The sequence below is a fragment of the Canis aureus genome, chromosome 37 (genome assembly GCF_053574225.1).
Source record: "Canis aureus isolate CA01 chromosome 37, VMU_Caureus_v.1.0, whole genome shotgun sequence".
Classification (NCBI taxonomy): Eukaryota; Metazoa; Chordata; class Mammalia; order Carnivora; family Canidae; genus Canis; species Canis aureus.
Window position 1 is genome coordinate 18,611,297 of NC_135647.1, and position 20,192 is coordinate 18,631,488.

Below are 20,192 nucleotides of genomic sequence, written 5' to 3' on the forward strand. Positions count from 1 at the left end.
GTTAGCTGGAAGCCTAAATGCTGTCAGCCATCAAACATCAAATAGGGAGTCAGATTTTATCAGACGGCTAAATAAATGCAAGAAGGGAGCAAGGCATAGAAACTCCAAACTCTAGCCATCCAATCCCTTACCTGTGCTTCCCACACTGAACCTTTCTGGAAGCCAGAGATGAGAAATCGTGGGTAATGCCATCCATAGGGTGATGTCAGTCTCTGGGGCCCAGAGTGGAGCTAAAGAGAGTGGAGTATGCAACCTGGGAGCAAATATAGAAGAAGCAGAAGATATACAGATACCATTACTCAGCCTCTCAGTTGGTGAGGCTTCATAACAGAAGTGACATGCGACATTTCCAGTCCTAGCCCATGCACTTGGCATAGATAGACTATCCCATAGGATATTCTTGTGTTTTCATCTATAGTCTGGATTGAAAGGGTCCAGAGGAGGATTCTGAGGTCTTCAATGATCATGGAGCCACTAGACTAGCTGAGTCTGAGTTCTTAAATGACTGTCTTGACTGACGTGAGTGAGAAATCAATTCATATGTGCTAAGCTTCTGAGACTGTGGAATTACATGTTATGTGGACAACTGCAACCAATATGCACGTGAACATTGCAGGGAAAGAAAATGAGCTGAAGTTTGCAAAAGAGACTAAGAATAACTTTTTAAAATCCATTCTAAAAAATTATTAGCAAAGAAGGACCATGAAAGAAATAATAGGTTCCTATTTGGGGCCAAAGTGATCGAACCTTTGTTTCATTAGTTGTGTATATTCTGGAGGGATGATAGAAGGTGTGCTCTATTGTATGGAAGAAAAGGAAGGAAAGTAGTTTTGGGGTAGAAATCCTATCACATCTGCCACAGTGAGGTCCTTCAACAGCAGCATGTGGACTGCTAGTCCTTGCAGGTGCGTACAGTTTGGACTACTGTAAAGCCCATCCTCTTCCTTCAGTGCTATTCTGTCTCCCTAAGATTTCATTCCTAAGATTACTATTCATTTAATCTTTGTTCGCTCATTTGAGAAATATTAATTGAATGGCAACTCTGTGCCAGTCACATTCCCAGTGACTTAGCATCTACTTGGAAGAGTCCTAGATGTGAAGTGTAGCAAGTGCTTTGTTAAAAGTACTTTGGGGTTCCGTGGGACCCAAAATGGGGAGTGAAAAGCTCTGCCTTGGTCAGGAGGAGTATGGATGGATTAGGAACATCTTCAGAGAGGGATGCCTGGGTGGCTCAGTGGTTGAGCATCTGCCTTCGGCTCAGGGCATGATCCCGGGATCCAGATCGAGTCCCACATCGGGCTCTCTGCAAGGAGCCTGCTTCTCCCTCTGCCTGTGTCTCTGCCTCTCATGAATAAATAAATAAAATGTTAAAAAAAAAAAAAAGGAGGGGATCCCTGGGTGGCGCAGCGGTTTAGCACCTGCCTTTGGCCCAGGGCGCGATCCTGGAGACCCGGGATCGAATCCCACGTCGGGCTCTCGGTGCATGGAGCCTGCTTCTCCCTCTGCCTATGTCTCTGCCTCACTCTCTCTCTCTGTGACTATCATAAATAAATAAAAAAAATAATAATAAAAAAATATATATTAAAAAAAAAAAAAGGAAAGTCTTCAGAGAAAAGGTAACCCGGAACAGGTTGAAAGAAAGTAGCTATATGGGCACATGTTCTTCCAACAGCCTGTACTCCCCTTATGAGAAAGAATTAGCCTGTCCCAATGGATGGGTCAGTGTATGTTGGTCACAGGCTAACTCTTGACTCTAAGGGTAGCACAGAGGACATGCTTCGTCTTTGGGCCTTCCTCCAGAGAGGTTGGGAAGATATTCTGCTGCTACAAATCCTGTGATTATCTGCCATCATCACCCCCAGGGCTGAGATTGAAGCTGTGCCAACAGCTCTTCCCTAACACATTCTCAGCTCAGCAACAATGTTGGCACCAGCAGCAGCTGCTGGCAGGCGGGCAAGCCACCACTGCGTGGCAGTGACCCCTGGATGGCTCTCAGGCTGAGCTCTAGCTGAGTTCTGATGAAGTGGTGTCCCCATGAAGAGCCTAGAGCTTCACTGAGTTGCCACTGAGTCTGAGAGGTATGAGGCTGCAAGGAACCCATCCAGCAGGGGCAGGCCTGAAAACCTGGGGGAAACTGTGTTCTCTCATTCTTCTAAGTTACTTCCTTCTCTGAATGTTTTGAAAATTCATTTTCTGGCCCTCATGCAAGCCTCAATTTTCTCATCTGTATAACAGGGTTTCATAATAGTATTTGCTTCAAAGGTTGTTGTGAGGACCCACAAGTTAACATGAGTAAAGAGCTTAGCACGGTGTCCAGGACACAGCAGTAAGTGACAAATGTCTGATCATCCAATGACAGGGACGACAGTGAGATGGTGCCGATGCGATGATAAAGAGCCACTTTCTGAGCTCAAAGTAGGTGGTTCAGGTGATCAGTGAATGAATGATTGGGAGCCACTGAAAGGAAATGATTTTTCCTTGAGGAAACTGCTTGCAAACTCCCGATTTGTAGTTTTCTGAATCATTTTATTTGCACTGGCCTACTGACCACCTATGGATTTCTTGCATTTGGGTTTTTAACATGCACTTAAAGGCAGGACTCTATCATATCCTCACTATTTGCGTGTTCATCATTTTGAACCATTGGCCTAGCTTTCCACATCATTCTGTGTCTTTGTACTTTCATTTTTCCCATTCAACAAATGAATTTGAGTCTGTACTTCTGTCCTGAGCCTTGTGTCTAGTGTTGATGACTCAGCAGTAAACAGAACACAGTCTATACCCTAAGCTTGTGGTGGTGGGCAGAGAGACAAGAAAGAGGTTTCAGTGCAGTGGGTACTTCTTGTGGAGGGACCATTCCCAAGGCAGTCGTGAGAGCTCAGAGTCCCAGCACTAGATGAGGGCAAGGGTGGGAGGGTAGGGGCATTCCTGGTGGAGACAACCACAGATGCTGAGACTCAAAGGCAAGAGAGCACAAGGGGCCTTTCAGGACTGTGAGGAGACAGGCAAAGCTGGAGCAGACAACACTGTGTAGGAAGTGATCAAAAGATGAGTCAGAAGAAGTCAATGATGGTCAAGTTATAAAGGACCTTAGCTGCTGGGCCAAGGAGTCTGGACTAAATTCTCATTCCTTAGCAGGGGACTGACAAAATAGACTGGCAATTTAGATAGATGTCTAGAGCTGCAGACTAGAGGACAGAAAGGAAGAGGACAAAATGGATATTGGACACATTGTTTATCATGTGTTTCTAGTGCTTGGTTCAGTGCCTGGCATGTAGTAATGGCTTAACAAACACAGAGGACAACCATAAATATGAGAGCTATCTGTGACAAAGAGAAACCAGCACATGTGGCACATCTACCACCTATTTATCTCACAGTTGATGTCATTTGAACATGGATTCAGAACTCCAATATATTCTGAAATAGAAAGTTACACTCTTGGGACGCCTGGGTGGCTCAGCGGTTGAGCATATACCTTTGGCTCAGGGTGTGATCCCGGGTCCAGGAATTGAGTCCCAGAGCAGGCTCCCTGCGAGGAGCCTGCTTCTCTCTCTATGTCTCTGCTTCTCTCTCTCTCTCTCTCATAAATAAATAAATAAATAAATAAATAAATAAATAAATAAATAATTTAAAAAAAAAAAAAAGAAAGTTACACTCTCCTTAAAACTGAAACTTGTCTGATAGGCACAGCTAAGAGCAATCTGATACAATAACAGTTTCTGGCATATGCAGCTCATTTTAACAGATGCCAATATGACATACAGAAAGCTGTCAGGCCTGCTCCAAAAAGGAAAGTCAGCCAGTTCATGTTCCACTTGCCAAATTAATTTCATTTGACGTTCAATTTGTATCCTAAGGTACTGTGGATTGAAGACAGCAGATTAGAGAAGTGTTCCATCTGACAAAATCAAATCCTCAAGTTACTTTTATTGTGAGTGAGGCAGTCTTGACAGAGATATCTCCAATCAAATATGTAAATCATCTAAGGAATATATTCATTATTTTAAATACAATATCTTTTTCCCCTTCCTTATGCTTATTCTTGAGTGAAGAACATGCATCAGCTCATCATAATCACAGAGAAAGGAGACAGCAGGAAGTTCGAACTCTATGGGTTTGTGAACAGAAAGCTGAGTTGAAATCTCAGATCCTCTGTCTACTAAAGGGGGTCGCAACCTCAGTTGCACATTAGAATCACCTGGACTTAGAGGTTTCTGGGTGGCTCGGTCCATTTCGGCTCAGGTCATGATCTCATAGTTGTGGGATCAAGCCCCTGAGTCAGCCCTGTGGGATCAAGCTCTGCCCTCAGTGTGGAGTCTTCTTGAGATTCTCTCTCTCCCTCTGCCTTTGCCCCTCCCCCCCAGTGAAACTTTCTCTCTCTTCCTTTCTCTCTCTTCCTCCCTCTCTCAAAATAAATAAATAGAGTCTTAAAAAAAAAATCACCTGGGGTTTGTTTTTCGTTTTGTTTTCTTTCAGTACCAATATCTGGTCCCAACCCAAATAAAGCAAATCAGAATCTCCTGGAATATATGGCATCATGCTTGCATTTTTTTAAACTCCAGGTGATTCACATATGTATTTATTAGCCAGGTGAATTTGGGCAAGTAATTTAATATCCCTGGCATACAAAATGGAGTGTAATACAAAATATAATACGTAATACAAATATAATACAAAATGACATCCACCATTATCATGGCTGCCAACCCAACTTTTTTTTTTTTAATTTAGCAGGGTTTTTTTGCTAGAATTGGGCTTAAGAAAATAGCCATACATTGCAGGTAAGGAGTTAAGATGGTAGAATAGTAGGGAAATCCTAATAGTAGGGAAATTCTCACCTATTCTGATGGGAATAATGGTGCTTCTGTGGAGGAGGGCAGACGCCTGGAGCAGACAGCCTGGTCTAGGATCCCCTGGGTTACACTGGGAAAGACCGTTCCCCTTCTTGGAGTGCATTTGGGAGAGGTGGCACTGCCTCTCATGGGACAAAAGATCCTATGGGTGCCATTGAGTTGTCTCATACTTCAGCATAGCAGCAGAGACACCTGCTGAGGACAGCTAACCTGTAGGTCAGCTTTTGGCTGCACTTTATCATAAACCCTGAACCCCTACATAGTTATGCGACTGCTTTTCTGGGACAAACTGACACCAGTCACAGCATGGCAAGACCCTTCCCCAGAAGATAAGTGCAGGTCCACACTGTTGTAGTCCCTAAAATCTGGAGTTTTTAAACCCAGATGCATGCCTGAGATAAAACACAGGAGCATTGTGCCACCAGGTGGGTAAAGGGCTCAGATACAGACAGGATCAAGATAGAAATCTGACAGAAACCTGGAACACAGCTCTTCTGTGAGGGCTTCCTGAACAGCAGTGGGCACAAACTCCCCTCTCCAGAGAGGAGACCAGGCTCACACCATTTTTCGCCCTCCCCATCAGCATGGACTTCAGCAAGTGGCACAGTGCACATAGTGGAGGTTGAGCTGCTTACACCAAGCCCCACCCACTCCCTGCACTCTGCAGGGACTTTTTACTAGGGCAAGTGTGTGTAAAAGTCAGAGCTGCAGTGGACCCCTCCCCCAGAAGACCAGCACAACCCCTGCATGCACCAGGTCTATTGATCATAGAGTGCTGCAAAGCTTCAGCTCTAGTGGAAATAAACCAGGTACAGGATCTCCTAACACACTAAAGACAGAAACCTAGACCAAATGCCAAGATGCAGGAATTCATCCATCCCAAAAGAAGGAACAAGAAGAGGTCATGGCCAGGGAGTTAATCAAAACAGATATAAGTAACATGCCTGAACCAGAATTTATAACAATGATCATAAGAATACTAGCTGGGCTTAAGAATAGCATAGAAGAAACAAGAGAGACCCTTACTGCAGAGATGAAAGATCTAAAAACTAGTCATGCCTAAATAAAAAATGCTATAACTGAGATGCAAAACTGAATGGATGTAATGACCACAAGGATGGAAGAATCAGAGGAAGAAATAAGTGATACAGAAGCTAAATTAGGGAAAATAATGAAGAAGGAAAGAAAAATATTGAACCACGAATGTAGACTTAGGGAATTCAGTGACTCCACAAAGTCTAATAACATTCATATCACAGGAGTCCTAGAAGAAAAAGAAAGGGACAGGAGGCAGGTTTATTTGAGCAAATTATAGCTGAAAACTTCCCTAATCTGGGAAAAGAAACAGACATCCAAATCCAGGAGGCACAGACACTCCATCAAAATCAGTAAAAGCCAGTGAACACCAAGACATATCCTAGTAAAATTTGCAAAATACAGAGATAAGAGCATCAAGGGAAAATAAATCCTTAGCTTACAAGGGAAGACTCATAAGGCTAGCTGCAGACTTATTAACATAAATTTGTCAGGCCAAAAAAAACAAAAAAACAAAAAAACAAAAGAAAAGAAAAAAAAAGAACATTGTCAGGCCAGAAGAGAGTGGTATGATACATTCAACATGCTGAATAGAAAAAAATTTGCAGCCATGTATACCCTATCCAGCAAAGCTGTCATTTAGAATAGAAGGAGTGGTAGAGTTTCCCAGACAAACAAAAACTAAAGGAGTTCATGCATACTACCAGCCCTGCAAGAAATGTTAAAGTAGACCATTTGAGTCGGAAAGAAAGACCAAAAGCAACAAAGGCTAAAAAGGAGCAGAGAACATCTCCAGAAAGAGTGATTTTGCAAGTAATACAATGGAACTAAATTCTTATCTCTCAATAATTACTCTGAATGTAAATGGACTAACTTGCTCCAAGCAAAAGACATAGGATATCAGAATGGGTTTAAAAAACATATGCTGCTTACAAGAGACTAATTTTAGACCTATAGACACCTCCAGATTGAAAGTGACAGGATGGAGACCAATCTATCATGCTAATGGAAAGAAAACTGGAGTAGCCATTCTTATATCAGACAAACTAAACTTTAAACCAAAAACTGTTAAAAAAAGTTAAAAAAAAATAAACCAAAGACTGTAACAAGAGATGAAGAAGGGCATTATATCATAATAAAGGGGTCTATCCAACAAGAAGATCTAATAATTATAAATATGTATGCCTCCAACTTGGGAGCAGCAAATATATAAAACAATTACAAACATAAAGGAACTCATTGGTGATAATATAATAATAGTAGGGAACTTTAACACCCTACTTACAGCAATGGACAGATCATCTAAGCAGAAAATGAACAAGGAAACAATGGCTTTGAATGACACACTGGCCCAGATGGACTTAACAGATATATTCAGAATACTTCATCCTAAAGTAGCAGAATACATATTTTTTCAAGTACACACGGGACATTCTCCAGGATGGATCACTTACCGACTGGGTCAGGCCTCAACAAATAAAAAAGATTGAGATCATGTCATGCATATTTTCTGACCATAACACTATGAAACTTAAAGTCAACCACAAGAAAAGATTTAGAGGGATCCCTGGGTGGCGCAGCGGTTTAGCGCCTGCCTTTGGCCCAGGGCGCGATCCTGGAGACTTGGGATCAAATCCCACGTCGGGCTCCCGGTGCATGGAGCCTGCTTCTCCCTTTGCCTGTGTCTCTGCCTCTCTCTCTCTCTCTCTCTCTCTCTCTCTGTGTGCCTATCATTAATTAAGTAAGTAAGTAAAAAAAGAAATAAAAAAAAGAAAAGATTTAGAAAGACCACAAATACACAGAGATAAAAGAATATCCTACTAAAGAATGAATGGGTCAATCAGGAAATTAAAGAAGAAATTTTAAAAATACCTGGAAACAAATTATAATGAAAACACAATGGTCCAAAACCTTAAGGGTGCAGCAAGGGCAGTTCTAAGAGGGAAATACATAACAATACAGGCCTACCTCAAGAAGCAAGAAAAACTTCAAAGACACAACCTAACTTTATACCTAAAGGACCTAGCAAAGGAGCAATTAAAGCCTAAAGCCAGAGCAGCCCTGGTGGCTCAGTGGTTTAGTGCTGCCTTTGGCTCAGGGTGTAATTCTGGGGTCCCAGGATCAAGTCCTGCATCAGGCCCCCTGCATGGAGCCTGCTTCTCCCTCTGCCCCTCTCTCTCTCTCTCTCTCTCTCTCTCTCTCTCTGTGTGTGTGTGTCTCATGAATAAATAAATAAAATCTTTTAAAAAATAAAATAAAATTTAAAAAATAAAGCCTAAAGCCAGCAGAAGAAGGGAGAGTAAAAAAGATTGGAGGAGAAATAAATGATTTTTAAAAAACAGTAGAACAGATCAACAAAACTAAGAGCTGGTTCCCTGAAAAAATTAATACAATTTATAAACCTCTAGCCAGACTTATCAAAAAGAAAGGAGAATATCATGAAAAATTATATGCCAACAAACTGGGCAATCTGGAAGGAATGTATAAATCCCTAGACACATGCAAACTACCACCACAAATGAAACAGGAAGAAATAGAAAATTTGAACAGACCCATAACCAGCAGAGAAATTCAATCAATAATCAAAAATCTCTCAACAAACAAGAGTCCAGGGCCAGATGTCTTCCCAGGGAAATTTAATCAGACATTTAAAGAAGACTTAACACTTATTCTTCTCAAACCATTCCAAAAAACAGAAATGGAAGGAAAACTTCTAAATTCATCCTAGGAGGCCAGCATGATCTTGATTCCAAAACCAGACTAAGACCTCACTAAAAGGAAAATTACAGGTCAATATCCCTGATGAACATGGATGCAAAAGTTCTCAACAAGATACTAGCAAATTGAATCCAATAGTACATTAAAAGAATCATTCATCACAATCAAGTGGGATTTATTCCTGAGCTTCAGGGGTGGTTCAATATTTGCAAGTCAATCAATGTGACTCACTACATTAATAAAAGAAAGGATAAGATTCATATGATCTTCTTCGTAAATGTAGAAAAAGCATGTGACAAAATATACCATCCATTCTTGATAAAACCCTCAACAAAGCAGGGAGAGTGGGAATATACCTCAATATCATAAAGGCCATATGTGAAAGATCCACAGCTAATATATATCATCCTCCTAAGATCAGGAACAAGACAGGGATATTCAGTCTCATTATTCTTATTGAACATAGTAGTGGAAGTCCTATCCTCAGCAATCAGACAACAAAAGAAATAAAAGGCAGCCAAATCATCAAGGAAGAAGTCAAACTTTCACTCTTTGCAGACTACATGATGTAGAACACCCAAAAAGACTCCATCGAAAAAATGCTAGAACTGATACATGAATTCAGCAAAGTCGCAGGATACTAACATACAGAAGTCTGTTGCATTTCTATATACCAATAATGAATAAAGAGAAATCAAAGGACCAATTCCATTTACTATTGCAACAAAAACCATAAGGTAATAGGAATAAACCTAACCAAAGAGGTAAAAGACCTGTACTCTGAAAACTATAGAAAGAAATTGAAGATGACACAAAGAAATGGAAAAACATTCCATGCTCATGATTTGGAAGAACAAATATTTTTAAAATGTCTATTCTACCCAAAGCAATCTCCACTTTAATGCAATCTCTATCAAAATACCACCAGCATTTTTCACAGAGGTAGTAGAACACAGTCCTAAAATTTGTATGGCAGCACAACAGACCCCAAATAGCTAGCAACGCTGAAAAAGAAAAGCAAAGCTGGAAGACATCACAATTCCAGACTTCAAGCTATATCCAAAGCTGTAGTCATCAAAATACTGTGGTACTGGTACAAGAGCAGACATATAGATCAATGGAACAGAATAGAAAATCTAGAAATGGACCCACAACTTTATAGTCAACTAATCTTCAACAAGTAGGAAATATCCAATGGAAAATGTGGAATATCCAATGGAAAAAAAAGACAGTCTCTTCAATAAATGGTGTTGCAAAATTGGACAGCCACATGCCAAAGAAGGAAACTGGACCACTTCCTTACACCATACACAAAAATAAATTCAAAATGGACAAAAGACCTAAGTGTGAGACAGGAAACCATCAAAATCCCATGTAGTAACCTTTTTGACCTCAGTCATAGTAACTTCTTACTAGACACATCTCTAGACGCAAAGGAAACAAAAGCAAATATGAACCATTGGGACCTCACCAAGATAAAAAAAAAAAAAAAACTTCTGCACAGTGAAGGAAATAACTAAACTAAAAGGCAATGTATGGAATGGGAGAAGATATTTGCAAATAACATATCTGATAAAGGATTAGTATCTCAAATTTATAAAGGACTTATCAACCTCAACACCCAAAAAGCCCAAATAATCCAGTTAAGAAATGGGCAGAAGACACAAATAGACATTATCTCCAAAGAAGACATCCAGATGGTTAACAGACACATGAAAAGATGTTCAACATCCCTCATCATCAGAGAAATACATATCAAAACCACAATGAGATACCGTCTCACACCTGTCATCTCACACAAGAAACAGCAGGTATTGGCAAGGTTGCAGAGAGAGGGGAACCCTCTTACACTGTCGGTAGGAATGCAAACTGGTGCAGCCACTGAGGAAAACAGTATGTAATTTTCTTAAAAAGTTAAAAATAGAACTACTCTACAACCTAGCACTACTAGGTATTTATCCAAAGGATACAAAAGGGGGCATATGAACCCCAATACTTATAGCAGCATTATCAACAATAGCTAAATTATGGAAAGAGCTCTTATGTCCATCAACTGATGAATGCATAAGAAGAGGTGATATATATATATATATATATATATATATATATATATATATAAAATGGAATATTACTCAGCGATCAAAAAGAATGAAATCTTGTCATTTGCAATGATGTGGATGGAGCTAGAGTGTATTATGCTACATTAAATAAATCACTCAGAGAAAGACAAATCCCATATGATTTCACTCATATGTGAAACTTACGAGACAAAACAGATGAACATAAGGGAAAGAGAAAAAAAGAAAAGGAAGCAAAGCGTAAAAGACTTAATGATAGAGAATAAACTGAGGATTGATGGAGGGGAGTGGACAGGGGATGAGCTAAGTGAGTGATGGGTATTAAGAAGTGTTGTTGTGTTGCAATGAGCACTGGGTGTTATATATAAGTGATGAATCACTAAATTTTACTCCTGAAACCAATATTATATTATATATGTTAACTAACAAAAATTTAAATAAAATTTGGAAAAAAAAGAAAATATCTATACATTGCAATTGGTTAGATATGTCCCTAGAACTCTTTAAATTTATAAGTTTTACCTCCCTCCTTTATTTTTTTAAATTTATTAATGAAATAGATCATTTGTTCCTTAGAGCTCTCTATGATAGAATTTGCTGATTGTTTGTCCATGGTACTAGTTAACATGTTCCTCTTTCCCCGTTACTTCCTGTAAACTGGTTGCTAGAGCAAAAGACTTAATCAGATTCAAATTCAATTGGCAAGACTACATCAACTGTCAAGACTACTTGTTAATGAGTAATGTGAACAATTATTAATAATCATTGCCTAGATCTATATTTCCATTATATGATAATAATAATCATCACCTAGATCCAATTGTATAGAATATTATTATTCTATTGTTTTATCTTGACTTATTAGCTGGAACACTTCCATAAAGAGAAACTTTCCCTTCAACAGTATTTGGTTTCCCTGAAATATAATATCAATAGAATAATCAAGAAAAATGTTTTTTTCCCATTATTTATCACTTTTCAAAATAATGAACTGGATCACTAGAATTATCCACATGTGATCAATGCTTTGAGTCTATTCTTTTTTGTTTTTTAGTATCATTATTAGCTCACAGATTCAAATATATTTAAAGTGTTTTAATCCACTGCAATTATTCTGACACTCAAATGATCCTATCCCATCCTAAAAACACTTTCTCATTACTTTTTGATAAGTTCTTTGCTTTCTGCTATGACAAGATGACCTAAACTCATCTTATACATGTCTTAGCCCAGACCTGGAATCAGTCAATTCACCAAAGAACCATTATTTCTTTTAGTGGAAATCGTATTTGAAACTAGAATCTGGGTACAATTGGCTCTGAGTGTTACTGAGTTGTCCCCATTTCTAAGACTTTTAAGTGAACAGAGCTAGATAGGAAATACTTTTCATTTTCTTTAAGATAAAATCATCATGAACTCATATTGATATTTCGATTCAAACTCAGAACTGAGGAGTTTTGATTTAGCTTATCTTAACATCTGTTTCTCTTTTCAACCATACCAAAACCCCTACTTTCTAGCAACAGCACATAATTACTCCTTTGCTTTGTGCCACAGCACACACGCCTTAGAATAACAACACTGCCAGTATGCTAATCCAACAAAAATAAATAAATCTGACATTTTTTATTGAACTTTTTTCTTTAGAATATATCTCACTAAGAATGTACAACTAAATAACCGTGTTATAAAGTCATTTAAAAAAGTTCCACACTATGTGATTGTGCCACCAACTTGATGTGCCATTTGCTTTATTTTGCTTTCAGTTTTTAGGGATAACTTTTTAGAATTTAATATGTTTATAATTATGTGAAAATATGTACGTGGTTCCAAAGTCAAACCTATAAGAAAAAGTATAGTCACAAAAGTCTAGTTTCTATTCCTGTCCCCTTAATTTTTTTAAGTTTTTGGTTTATTATTCCACTTTTTACATAGAAGCAATAATGTGTGTATATTTGTACTATCCCCTCCTTCATTAGATGAATGGTAGCATACTATAAACATTTTATCCACCTTGCTTTTTTTACACTTAACAATGTATTCTGGAGATCATTCTGTGCCACTGTGTAAAGGTGGTCTTCATTCATTTTTGGAGCGACATGGTACTCTGTCCCCTATTTCAGGACATTTGGATGTTTACAATTTTTATTATCATAAACAAGATGGCATTCAATAGCCTTATACACACATCTTTTTGTTGCCATCAGTATTCCATGGAATCAATCCTAGAGGTGGAATTTCTGGGCCAAAGGCTAAACATGTTTGTAATTTTGCTAGGCCCCACCCAATTCCCCACATGGGGATTATATCATTGTGCAGTCACCTGAAGTGTATGAGTTCCCATTTCTTCACATGACCCACCATAGAGTGTGTTCTCATCCCTTTGGATTATTGCCAATATGATAGACAAGAAGTGGTGTCAATGTGGTTATAATTTTTATTCCTCTTATTATGAGTACATAATACATTTTGTGTTATTATGAGAACATAGTGTAAGTACAAATTACTCATATTTTCTTTTAGTACTGGTAAGCTTTATTTTATACCTTAAAATCTCGAATATATTTTGGAATTTATCTGTGGGGGGGGCTATTGAATACCATTTATTAAAAAGTCCATCTTTTCCCCCACTGATTTGAGATCCTGACTTTATTGCATATTAAATACTGCTGGGTCTATATCTGGATTTTCTATTCTGTTCCTTTGATCCATCTCTTTTTTTTTAAGATTTTATTTATTTATTCATGAGAGACACAGAGAGAGAGGCAGAGACACAGGCAGAGGGAGAATCAGATTCCATGCAGGGAGCCCGATGTGAGACTCGATCCCGGGACCCCAGGATCACACCCTGGGCCAAAGGCAGGTGCTAAACCACTGAGCCACCCAGGGATCCCCTGATCCATCTCTTAATATGTCAGTAGCATCTTGTTTTGATTATAAAGGATTTATAATTAAAGTTTTAATATCTTAAAGTGTTCTCCCAGCTCCTACCCTCCATTGCTCTTTTTTCACCCATGGAATTTTTATGTTCTTTCTGAACGAACTCTGTTCTTCTAATAAACTCTTTTCTTATCCAGTTCCATATATTTTTTAAACTACCTGTTATTTTTTATTGGAATTTAGTAATTTATAAATTCATACAGCATGTTTGTCCATGTACTTTTTTTTTAATAAATTTTTATTTATTTATGATAGTCACACAGAGAGAGAGAGAGGCAGAGACACAGGCAGAGGAGAAGCAGGCTCCATGCACCGGGAGCCCGACGTGGGACTCGACCCCGGGTCTCCAGGATCGCGCCCTGGGCCAAAGGCAGGCGCCAAACCGCTGCGCCACCCAGGGATCCCCTCCATGTACTTTTCAATGCACTTTTGCAGCTTTGTGTTTTTATATTGTTATTCATATGACTAACACTTACTATATTTTTATATCTCCATTTTTAAATATTTAATACAAATGTTATCTTCTCTTTATAACTTCTAACTACTGATTTTTTACATTCTTATTATAATCTGCTGCTTTGATAAATTCTCTTATTATTTGTAGTTCTTCCATTGATTATCTTGAGTTTTCAGGATATAAAATCAAATTCTCTACAGATTTTAAACTCTCATTTCTATTTGAATGCCTCTAATTAATTTTTCTTATGTAAAAGCATTGGCTGACACTCTCTCACACAATGTTATTAAATAGTGGAGATGGTGATTTTGCTTTTTTCCTGATTTTAACAAGAAAGCTTCCCACGTTTTTCCATTAAATAAAAAGTAAACTCTACCCTTGGAATTTTGGCACACACGTGCACACACACACACACACACACACTTGTACATTAATTGCTATTTTATTGAGTGTTCTTAATGTGAATGAGTATTAAATAATGTCAAATGGTTTTTGAGCCTGCAGTAATGATTATATGATTTTTCTCGTTAGCCACGTTAACATGATGCAATATATTAACAGATTCCCTAATTTTGGACCACCCTAGCATTCTTGGAATGAATTCCATGTATTTATGATGTATTTTTTAATATGCAATTGGATTCTATTTGCTAATATTTATTTGCCATTTTTACACATATATTTATAACTGAGATTGTTCTGTAGTTTTCCTGTTTAGAGAAATCTTTGACAGGTTTAGGGATCAATGCTTTAGGCTCTTCATAAAACAAATTTTCAAGTTTTTCTTCTTTGCTGTGGAGTAATCTAATGAGCATTAAGATGATCTGATCTTTAATTTCGGTAGAATCCCACTGTGAACACATCTGGAATTGATCCTTTTTATAAGGCAGCTCTTTTATTACTTCCTCTATTTCTTCCATAGTAACTACAATGGAATCTTTAGGATTTCTTTCTCACTGGTGTCAATTTTATTATATTGCATTTTTCTAGAAAACAATTCAAAAAATTTTTTCTAGGAAACTTCATCTAAGTGTACATTTATTTACAGAGACTTATACAAAATAAATCTCTATGATTTTTAAAATTCTGTTATAATGGTTATTGCCTTCTTGACACTTTTAATTTTGTGTATTTATGGTTTCTCCTTTTCATATTTTTCATTACATATAGTAGCTAGTGGTTTGTTAATTTTGTGAATTTTTCAACTTTTATGATTTGAATTTATTCATAAGTTCTACTCTTCTGTTGTTATTGTTGTTTTCTTATACATTTCTTTTATATTTATCATTTCTTTCCTTGTGCTTTCTTTTGGCTTATTTTCAAATTATTTACATTTCAGTTTTAGTTTATTTTTCATTTTTATTCATATAAATATTTCACGGTATAAATTTTCCTCTCAGAACTTCATTCATAGATCCACAATATTCTATTTCAGCCGTGTTTCTCTTTGACCCAAAAGTTGCTTATTAAAATGTTTTTACATTTCTAAAAGACATCTTTTTAAATTTTCATTTTTATTAGTTTCTGATTCTACTGCATTGTGGGTCAAAAAATTAGGTTTTCATTATTTTTAATTTTAGAATTTATTACTTTTCAAATTTATTTTCTTCATGACCTAAGATGCAATCAATTTTCATGAATGTTCATGTGCATTCAAAATGAAGGTATAGAAGGCTGACAATGGACCCCTAATATATTAGGTCTTATGCTTAGAACCTGGAAATATACTACTCTATAAAGGAATATAAAAAAGGGTCTTTGCAGGTATGATTAAGTTAAGGATTTATAGATGAGGGATTATCCTCATTTATCCAACTGGGCCCTGTATGCAATTACAAGCATCTTTATGAGAGAGGGACAGAGAGAGACTTGACACAAAGGACAAGGGTTTCTAAAGATGTAACAGAAAGAAATATGAGGACGCTGGCCTTTATTGGAATGATGCACCCTGCCAACATCTTCATTTTGGTGTAACGAATTTTGGACTTCTAGCCTCCAGAATGCAATGGAATGAATTCCTACTCAAGAGGGTAGGAATTTGTCACAGCAGCCATAGGAATACTAATAAATAAGGTGTTTCCTTTATGTATCAAGATTCAGGGATTTGTACATATGTCTATCTTCTACATTACTGCTTATCTTTCTGGATTTTCTATATTCTTCTGATTTTTTTCCCCACTTACTCTTGTCTCAGATTGAGAGAGATATACCAAAGCCTCCTGAGTTTCTGCTTCTCCTGCATTTTCTGTTGTTTCTGCTTGGGTGAAAATTTTGTCACGTTTTTTGGTACATAACATTAGCATTAATTACTATTCTATCTTTAGCCCATATTGTAGCCTTTAGCCTTTAGCATTGTAAAGTGCCCTTTGTGCTCTTGTAAACAACAGAATGTGAGTGTTACTTTGTTAGCCAATACTTAAATTCTTATCAGGGTGCCTGGGCAGCTCAGTCAGTTAAGCATCTGTCCTGGGATCAAGCCCTGCTTGGGCTCCCTGCTCAGCAAGGACACTGCTTCTCTCTCTCTCCCTCTGCCCCTCCTCCTTGCTTATATGCTCTTTCTAATAAACAAATAAAATCTTTAAAAAAATAAAATCCTTTTATAGGTGAATTAAACCTACATATTTATTAATATAATGTATATGCTTGGCCTCAGTTCCATCAGTACAGACAGACAGTCATCCATGGTCTGCTTTATTTGTTTGCATTCTCTCTTTCTTTTAGTGTTTAGGAAAGCTTATATTTTTGCTCTGAGGTTACCTTTATATAATAACCAAATCCTCCCTTTTTTGGGATACTGCCTATCACTTGCCTATTATGAACAATGTTGGAATTTGCTAGAAATTTTTTCTTTCTCCTTCCCTCCTGCTTCTTCAGCACCTAATGTAAAATAATGGCTTTTTTTCTTCTAATCAGCACCAATAGAGCAATCAGCAAGCTAGTCTCATTTCCAAACATCCTTTATCTTATCTCCCCACTTTTGATAATTATATAAATAGTTATAGTTTGGGATAGTCATACATTTTTTATTATTCTATTGTTCCTACAGTGCACAGCAGATAAGATTGTAGAATGACCAATCATTTCCATTATTTTGATCACTTAGGCATGGAAGTAGAGATTAATATATAATCAATTCCCCTTGAATATGGAAGACAAAATTCAATTTCCTGGGTTATCTTACAGACTGGACACAAGCAAGTGACTAAGTTCTGACAATCAGAACTTTGATCCAGAAGTAAAGAATGTTAGGAAGCCACTGTGCATGCACCTGCCATTTCTCCTGGAAAAGCTAGTAGCCCAGGCATCCAGCTTCCACAGGTAATGATGAAAAAGAAGTTTCCTAACAATTTGAAGGTCATATTCCTGAGGCAGAAGTGGCATTGGTGCTGGTAGCAGGAGTAGCTGTAATAAGATCTAATTTCTGGTGTTTGTACTTTGCAGCCAGGATATAAGTGGTAGAAGTTTCCTAACGGGCCAATTCTCCAACTTGGCTTTGAACCCTATGTTTGAGATTGTTTCTTTAGCCTCCAGCTTAATATTACTGTGAACTTCCTAAAATATTTTCCTTTATTCCCCAGCTCTGCTTAAATTAACCAGAGTAGATACTGTAGTTTGCATCCAAAAGCCCTGTCTCAAATCATACCTGGAGGGTCACACACTTCCTATTATTCATTTGCAGAAACTGAAGGATAAATAAGTTATGCTAACGCATCGAACACACACACACAATAGTGCTCAGCAAGTATTAAGTTTCCCTCTGGGTTCCCTGAGGAGGTAAATAATGGGTACACAGGCAGCCATGCTAGATCATGTTGAAGTTTCTGAAATATATCTGCATTTACTAAAGATCTATTTGAGCACTAGACACAGAATGTCAAAATCTCAAATGCTTGGAATCTTCTTAGTCTATTAAACTCAAGAGCAAAGTTGACAAGCTTTACAGGCATGACTGGCTAGAAAAGTCATGGCGCCCACTACAAAAGGAAAACGCAGGGTCCTTAAAAAAAAAAAAAAACTTCAATGGGGAGCACCTGGGTGGCTCAGTTGGATAAGGGCCTGACTCTTGATTTTGGCTCAGGTCATGATCTGAGGGTTGTGAGATCAAGTCCTGTGTGAAGCTACATGCTAGGCATGGAGGCTGCTTGGGATTCTCTCCCTCTCACTCTGCCCCCACCCCCTGCTCATACAAGTAGGTGTGTGGATACATGCATTCTCTCTCTCTCTCTCTTTCTCAAAACAAAACAGTAATGAATTTCAATATGGCAACAGTATTAAACCAAGCACAGGGTCCTTCTAAGCGTGCGTGTCCACGAAGCCTGCCCTGTCTACATGAAGCACTTCTGATCCCTTTCTCATCTGTTGGTGTTAAGAATAGAGAATACGACAGGGACGTCTGGATCCCTCTCTCTATTGCCACCTCTAACTTCTGTTTAAAACAAGCAAGCCGTGATATTTATGTACGACAACTGGCACAACAAAAGGCTTTCCAGCCAACCATACAGAATTACTTTAGTGGTGCAATCACATTTCAAAATTATAATTACAAAATTGCATCAGTCATACAAAAACACATGTTCACTTTAAGGCAAAAGTATACAATAATGAATGATCACTTTAAGGCAAAAAGTGAAATACATGTGTTCACCTTAAATATTGAAAGACAGGATGTCAACGCCAAAAGGAACCAGAGAGAATCCAAGCCCACTGTGGTTATATTTGGGGAAATTGAGTCTTAATTAGGCTAATTGCCTGCCTACAGCGACATAACCAGTTAGTACTGAATAGAGAAAAGAATCTCTGGTTTCTGAAATCCAGTTTAAATTTGCCTCTTTTTACGTAGTGCCACCTCCTTTGCCTTTCATCTCAGAAGTACTGCAGTGGTTAACCAATTTTCTCCCCCAGCCATGAACATCCACAACAAAAGTAAGAACACCAGAGAATTAAAAAAAAAAATTTTTTTTTTACCCTGAACCTCAAATCACAGTTCAGATCATTTAGGTCAAGCCTTATTTTAAATATACCATCCGCTGATATCACATAACTGTGGAATTTTTTTTAAATGTTTTATTATAAGCAGAAACTGAACCTAGACCCTGAAAATATATATGTAAATTTTCTCAGAGGGCTGGCCAATTCTCTTTATATGGAGAAAAGACAGAAAATCAATGTGCAACAGCAACCTACTTACACTGGAATTTCCTTTGGATTTTGTTTATGTTGATTTGGCCAAATTTCCTTTTCCTTATATTTAATTCTGCTGCCAGTGTTAGCTCATTAAGTATTTGAGGGTGGGGAAGGGACAGCCTTCCCCCACGAACCCTCTACATTTCTGAATTAGTAATGAGCTACCTTGCAGTCCTTCTTTTCCATTTCTCTCAGACTAACACACATTTTGTTTATTCACTTTTCAATGTGGAAAAAAAAAAGTCTCCAGAAATCTTTTGGAAGTAGTCCAAGCTTCAACATACCTGCTCATTTTCTACTTTGAAGATATAAGAATAAAACAGCTCAGGGAAGAACTGCTAGGTGCATTGCTTATTTTCATGCCAAAAGCTACGTAAACCACATCATCGCTTTACCTTTGTGGGACTGCAAATAAAGATCATCAAAACTATTAGCGGCTGATTTTCTTGGGCCTCGGGAATTGCTAGATGGTTTGCTTGATGGTATCTAAGGTACCCAGTGCTCTATAGCAATCCTTACATTTATAATGCTACTGCTACTATTGAGCTGCAAATGGAAAGAAGAAAAATTAGTTTTTCCAATACACCGTTACAGCGCAATTAAACTCCCCACGAATAACGCCGTTAGAAGCTTCTAATAAGATTGTGAACCCTCTGCTCTTCCATTTGAGTGTTCAAATTCACAGGTTCCCAAGGCAAGCTAAGGTACATCTCGACTCCAATTATGCATACAGATTTTTCCCAGCATGCCAAATCAGCTAAGCCGTTAACTCTGGCAGCCTAGAAGTTGGCAGACCCCGTCTACCGCGACACCAAAGCCCGCTCTGCCCGGAGCTCCCTCCCAGAGATGTTTGCCATCATCACCTCCCCACCTGTCTCACCCCCATCCTCCCGCCCCGCCCCTTACCTTGGTCCCGCCTCCCGC

At 38.1% G+C, this 20,192-nt stretch overlaps 1 long non-coding RNA gene across 2 annotated transcripts in view; it reads right to left on the bottom strand.

Annotated features, from left to right (window-relative positions):
- Positions 1-20,121, bottom strand: part of LOC144306501 (uncharacterized) — a 70,786-nt gene extending 50,665 nt beyond the window's left edge. Inside the window, exon 1 of one of the 2 annotated variants that reach the window (XR_013373591.1) lies at positions 19,664-20,121. This is a non-coding gene — a long non-coding RNA (uncharacterized LOC144306501). Of the gene's footprint in view, positions 1-19,552 lie in introns of both variants that reach the window. The other variant, XR_013373589.1, reaches the window with a different exon arrangement.
- Positions 20,122-20,192: the final 71 nt, after the last annotated feature.